Source organism: Rattus norvegicus, chromosome 2, assembly GCF_021556685.1.
Source record: "Rattus norvegicus strain SHRSP/BbbUtx chromosome 2, alternate assembly SHRSP_T2T, whole genome shotgun sequence".
Lineage (NCBI taxonomy): Eukaryota > Metazoa > Chordata > Mammalia > Rodentia > Muridae > Rattus > Rattus norvegicus.
The window spans coordinates 13,043,465-13,050,293 of record NC_141535.1 but is presented as its reverse complement, the minus strand read 5'-3'; the positions used below and the strand labels follow the sequence as shown (position 1 = coordinate 13,050,293).

At 40.4% G+C, this 6,829-nt stretch overlaps 1 long non-coding RNA gene across 1 annotated transcript in view; it reads right to left on the bottom strand.

Annotated features, from left to right (window-relative positions):
• Positions 1-300: 300 nt before the first annotated feature.
• Positions 301-6,829, bottom strand: part of LOC120100653 (uncharacterized) — a 35,956-nt gene continuing 29,427 nt past the window's right edge. The window contains exons 3-4 of the long non-coding RNA XR_015677505.1: positions 1,142-1,853; positions 301-765 (exon numbers count right to left, since the gene is read on the bottom strand). This is a non-coding gene — a long non-coding RNA (uncharacterized LOC120100653). The remainder of the gene's footprint in view (positions 766-1,141; positions 1,854-6,829) is intronic.

The following is a 6,829-nucleotide window of genomic DNA, read 5'->3' as shown; positions in this document are numbered from 1 at the left end:
TAACACCATCAGTTAAGAGTGCTACCCACCCTTTCAGAGAACTTGGGTTCCATTCCCAGTACCCACACTGGACAGGTCACAAGCTCCTGTAACTCTGGCTCCAGGGAGACCCATCTCCAGCCTCAATGAGAAACAGAACTCAAGTCTGCATATCCTAACACACACACACACACACACACACACACACACACACACACACACACACAGAGAGAGAGAGAGAGAGAGAGAGACAGAGAGACAGAGAGACAGAGAGACAGAGAGACAGAGAGACAGAGAGCGCGCGCGCAAAATGAAAAGGAATTCAGGAAAAATATTTATTGTCTATTTATATTAGAGTCCGAAATGGTAGCCATAGCTCCCAGATAAAGCCAATACATAGCTAAGTGACTTTTAGGAGCTACTTCTCTGTGGATCAACGTGGGCTGGTTGCAAACTCTTTATAAACAAAAATAACCCACAAGCACTTAGTCTCCCTGCATTGTCTCAGAATGGCTTCCATCTCTCAATGCTTAAGGTCAGCATCTTTACTTCCTAGCAGAATATACACAACTTCTTGACGATGATGCTATGCAAACATTTCCTCAGTTTGAGCCCCAAATGGCAGCGTATGGCTAGTAGTCCAAAGCAGTACACACAGTGCCCGAGACAGGCAGTTGAAAGACAGCCAGTGGCCAGTTCAGAAAGATGAGTGTGGTGCAATATTCAGGGTCCCTTGGTAGCGGTGAAAAGCAGTCCTCTGGACTCCAGTAAAAATCCAACATTTCCCTGGAAAAGAAAAGCAAGCATTTGGGTATTACACATATTTACACAAAAATAAAGTAAATTCCCTAAAGTTGTAGAACCAGGAGCAAAATATTATTTTAGTTTAGTTTTACAATTGATTACATATAAGCCTCCGGAGAAGCTCTACGAGCTATTGTATGTGTATTGTGATAACAACCTGAATCGCTATTTGACTGGTAATCCTGAACTTTTCTGACAAAGTAAACAAGATTTCTCAACAGATGTGTATTAAGGCTCTCTTACAAATGGCAAACAGCCCCGTACAGATGTACCTTGCTCTCTGAGAAAGCAGAGCTACAGACAGTGAAAGAATAAATAGATAAGAGGTAGGTAATGAAGAGATGAGTTACGCACTTACACATTGCTTACAGGTCAAAGTTCATGTGAGCTCTTAAGGCCGCAGGTGTGACTGAGTCTGCTCTCTTGGTCTCCATGAAAATAAAGCAAGGGACTCAATTGTTCCAAGTTACATTATCATTTACATAAGAAACATGCACATCCAATACAAAAGGCTGACATGAAAAGCTGATTAATTTGTTTGGATGCTCTTGCCGATCTTTTTATACATTCTTCTTGAAGTCAGTACCTCTCTATGAAGGATGAAAGTGGATCGAATGAAGTGTTTTCCCCTGAGCCTCACAGTCCCAATACCCTTGGAGAAACCCGCAACAAACTTTCTTGAACTAACTCAGCTTTGCAAGCTAACTTGTATTGTTTAGCTGGCAAAATATATCGTCAAATTATATTTTAAATATATTGTAAGCTTACTCACATAAATTAAATTGGTTTATGTCAATTTAATGCTATTACCTATTGATTTTTATTTAGAAATCTAACATAGTTTATTCATGTAAGTCTTTTGCAGATACTATCTTTCCTTAGTCTAGTCGAGAGATAAGTTTATTACTTATTATTACTGTAATGCAACTAGAAAACCTAGGATCCATTCACCATAACCTGAGTCTCAAACCTGGACCTTGAATTCTGAGTCCCTTGTCTCCTCTTGGAAGTCAGAGCCACACGCAACCGCTGAACGTCCACTCCAAGACAGCAGGTAGATGGCAAGTAGTCTGGTCCAAACACAGAAAAGTGAGGATGAAATAAGAGTTTTTATTGACTAAAATAACAGAATTGTTATTTGACTAAATGTAATATTGTAATATTGACTAAAATGACAGAAATTTTTAAATTTGAAAGGATAAAATATTTTGGCTTCTTCAAAATGTAACACAAACAAAAATTTTACTAGAAAATTATTTGAGGGGTTGGGGATTTAGCTCAGTGGTAGAGCGCTTGCCTAGGAAGCGCAAGGCCCTGGGTTCGGTCCCCAGCTCCGAAAAAAAGAACCAAAAAAAAAAATTATTTGAAAAGTGATATTGGAGAAACATGTATCCACAGTCAGTCTAAAAACAGTTTTTAGTGAGACATGGCTTTTCTTTACCATTAATTCACAAAATATACATATAAAACATGATTATTTATATCTCTAATAAATATATTTGTGTACAACTAAAGAGGCAGATTTCATTACTGTGCTCTTCTACCCCTAGAAGCTCACATCACATTAACTCCCCCACAGTAAGCTCATTTAATTTCAAAGTTTGAAATTGTATTCCAAACATTGAGGAGGTTTGTTAATTAACCAGTTTAACAGGAGCCTAGGAATCTAGTCTATTTGTAAGTTTCATGCTAGTGGCTCTGGGCTCTGAAGATTCCAGAACAGTTAATTTGAATAAGATTACTTTTTCTCATCCCTAAGGCAGACACTCTGTCAGAAGCAAAGTAGAGAAGAAAGAATGCATTTGTTGCTCAGAAAATAGAGCCAATCTTGCAGAGAAAGCATGGTGGGAAGCCCTTCACTGAGGCAGCAGAAGTCAAGGAGATAAGCAGTACCAGTTCTCCTTGGAAGCATTGAGAGCTCCTGTCAGAACAGTCGAGGCTGAAACCCACAAGACACCTCCACCCACCTACCATGGTATGCTCCAGTCTTCCACTTCCTCCAACGAAGCTCCACCCACAAAAACTTCCACCGCCTCCCAAAACAGCATCAGTACTTTCGCTTGGGACCCTAAGTGCACACAATTTTCTCCATGTGGGCCATTCCTTCCCTCTCAGCTTTTCTTACATCTAGCCAGACTTCTGCTTACATGCCACCCATTCTGTACCTGATGCTCTAAGCCATCCTCCAAACTTGAATCAAAGTATGTTTACCACCCTCACACCAACACATTATAAAGTGGGTTTTAAGATCTACTTCAAGATTGATGACATGGATCCCTGGGTATGGAGCTGGTCATCAAGCCTGACATCCTGAGGAGACAAGTGACTCCTGACCTCTGACCTTCACATTCAGACTTACACACAGACACAAGAAATTAAAATACAGTGCAGCAGATAAACTCTTACATCCATGTAGCTGAAAACAACAGTTCTTTTAGTTTCTTACAAGAAGCCCAAAGCGGGTGTTCCTAATTGTTAGGTGGCTCCCCGCCATGCATGAGTCAGGTTCCCACATTCCACCTTGTGGCTGGGCCAGTTCTACATGTGTTCATTATGAAAAGGAGAAAGGAAGCTGTCTTAGGGCTTAACTGCTGTGAGGAAACACCATGACCAAAAAGCAAGTTGGGAAAAAAGGGGCTTACACTTCCAGATCACAATCCATCCCTGGAAGAGGTCAGGATAGGAACTCACACAGGGCTGGAACCTGGAGGGAGGAGCTTATGCAGAAGCTATGGAAGTATGCTGCTTACTGGCTTGCTTCCCCTGGCTTCCTACCATGGGCTGGGTCCTCTAACATTAATCACTAATTGAGAAAAGGCCCCTTAGCTGGATTCTGTGGAGTCATTTTCTCAACTGAGGTTCTTTTCTCTGTGATGACTAGCTCGTGTCAAGGTGACACACAAAACCGGCCAGTACAGAGAGGCTTTATATGACATGGCTGTGGGTGTGACACTAGGCTTCTGCACACCTCCTCTTAGTGTCTTAGGATTTCTGGGAACAGTGGCCTTGCGTGGGATCTGCTATGTCATCTTCTCGTGTGAGCATTCTCGTGTGAGCTTGTCTGTGCCTAAATTTTACCATTTTATAAGCACACCAGCTACATCAGATCAGAACCCACTACAGTGCAGTGTGATCTCACCTTAACTGAGGTTCCAACTTAAACATGAGTCTATGGGGACTATCTATCTGCAACAGTAGAACATAGGGAGGTCGAGGTATACCTCTCCATTCAAACTTACCTTGAGGTAAAAGCTTAAACAGAGTCCCACATCTTAAGTACACTCTTGATTGTTGAAGAGCAAAATGCTGACTCTGAAGACCCTTAGTGTCTGTAGAGGAATGCTGGGAAGGATGGCAGCTGCCATATCAAATATGTTTGTCTTCAACACAGCAGCAAACTAAGAATTTTCTTTCGTAACTGATGCTGAGTTCTTAGGAGAAAAACATTGTGATATTGTGGTTGGTTGGTTGGTTGTTTTTGCAAGACAGGGATTTATGTGTAGCCCTGGGTGTCCTAAAATTCACTCTATAGACCAGGCTAGCCTCAAATTCAGAGATCTGCCTGCCTCTCCTTTTCAAATGTTGGTATTAAAGGGTACACTACCTCCACCAGGCTAAAGAAGAAAACATTGTTGCTAGTCAGGTTAGAGTACTTCAATTTAATTAGAAGATCACTCTATTTGTGCATTCCTTTCCTTAAATTAGTTCTTTAATTTTTGCAATTACAATATAAGTACATTTCTCTCTTCAACTTCCTCCCTCCATCCAAACCCTCCCACATATCTCTCCTTGTACTCTTTCAGATTACTTGCCTTTCCATGAATTGTTGTTACATGCCTCTGTGTGTGTGTGTGTGTGTATGTGTGTATACATCTACATCTTCATCTACATCAACACACACACATACATACACACACACACACACACATATATATATATATATATATACATATATATATATATATATATATATATATATATATATATATATATATATATACCTAAACGTAACCGGCTCAGTCTATATAATGTTACTTGTGTGTATATTCTTTTTTCCATCTCTGAATGCAGATATGTATAATGTGAAGGTCTTGTCTTTGCAACAAACATATACAAAATTATTTCTAGCAATTAAAAAGTGACAATTTCACTAAAAATCCTCCTCTTCAGGGTTAGAGAAAGGACTTAAGTAGCTGAAGGGTTTTGTAACCCCATAAAAAGAACAACAGTATCAACCAACCAGACCCCCCCCCCAGAGCTCCCAGGGACTAAACCACCATCCCAAGAGAACACAGGGATGGACTTATGGCTCCATCAGCATATGTAGCAGAGGATGGCCTTGTAGGGCATTAATGGGAGAAGAGACCCTTGGTCCTGTCAAAGCTGGATGCCCCAGTGTAGGGGAATGTCAGTGTGGGGAGGTGGGAAGGGGTAGGTTGGTGAGGGAGCACCCTCATAGAAATGGAGGTGGGGTGGGGATGGGACCTGTGTATTTTCTGGAGGGAAAACCAAGAAAGGGGATAACATTTAAAATGTAAATAAAAAAGTTCAACAAAAGAAAAAGAAAAGAGAATTTTAAAAATTCCTCCCCCTCTTTAATCATAAATGGCACAGTAATCAAAGAGCCTTCATAAACACTAACTGAAGCAAATGAGCTATTTTTTTCTTCTTCCATTGAACTTCTATTAAAAGCCTGCTAGAATGAACGAATTAATGAGCTCCAAGTAGGAGTAGAGGTGATTCAATTTAGGAATTTCTGGTGTGCTCGGCAAAGCCCTGGGAGTCCTGGGAGTGGACATGGATGAAGAGGTTGTGGAATGGTCAGATGAAGTAGTAGGCCAACTGGAAGATGAAGAAAGATCCTGGCTTGACCACCCTGCCCTCAAGGGGTAATCTGCTTTCACCCATTCGAATGTTGTTTTGCTTGAAGAAAGAATTTAAAAGAAAGACAATCTGTGTTCTTCTGGGCAGTGGAAACTCATAGAAGAATATAGTAAGACAGTTGTCACTGTAGACCTGGAGTCAAGATGGGAGACATGGGAAGAGGTGGGAGAAAAAACACCAAAACTTAGAGATTTGTTCTGGTTCCTGCATCACATAGGCTGTTGGTTAAAACAGTCTATGATGATCAGAAAAGGGATGCATGAGAGCTGCCAGCGTATGGAAGTGATTATCATTTAAGATTATTTACATGGCAAGCAACAATGAGCCCTATTAAGATATGCAAAATTTTCAGATTACAAAGAATTAGAAGTTTTAAACTGACTAAACAACAGAGCCTACCAAGAATTCAAGTTTTCTTCTAAGAGTTCCCATGATGCTGTATTTCTCTCAATTTTTGTGGAAAACCCACCAAAGGACTTTTGAAGACAAATACATAATCTATCTTGATCAGGTTAAGTTTGCACAGACTGAGTCCAAGTGTTCCTAAAAATCTCTTATGCCCACACTGGAAGATTTTATAACTCCTTTCTCTCTCAAGTAGAAATTTTAGGAATCCATAATTCTTATGCCTGTCTGACGTGTGTATTTTTCAAGTTATTTACAAGTCTGAACTCTCATTCCTCATTTGCAATTCTTTACCTCATAGTTCAGTGGTAAGCATTGAACATATGGAGCTGATAAGACCAGACGGGTGTTTCACTGAGAAAAACCATTACCTCAGGGTTAATTAAAAGGGAATAATAGATATTGTCATTTGTTACACATAAATGCTGTAGTGTCAGCCCAGAGTTGTTCTTAAAATTCTGCATTTCACACCCAGTCATTGCTGGAATGTCTTCTCTTCTCCGTCCTTACTACCCAACTTTATCAGTGACAAAGATGGACTTAGGTACAGGAAGTGGAAAGTGTTCTCCCTGGAGACAAGAGGAAAAAGTTGAAAATAGAAAAGACAGTATAGAAAGGGCCAGAGATTTGGAAATCTCCTAATTTTTCCATCAATCCTGGACTGAGAAAGCCCAGGAAGGAGAGAGAATGGGGGAAAGATGATGAGACAGAAAGGAAGTAAATGGGAAGAGCGGGGAAGAAGCAATAAATAGAAGGC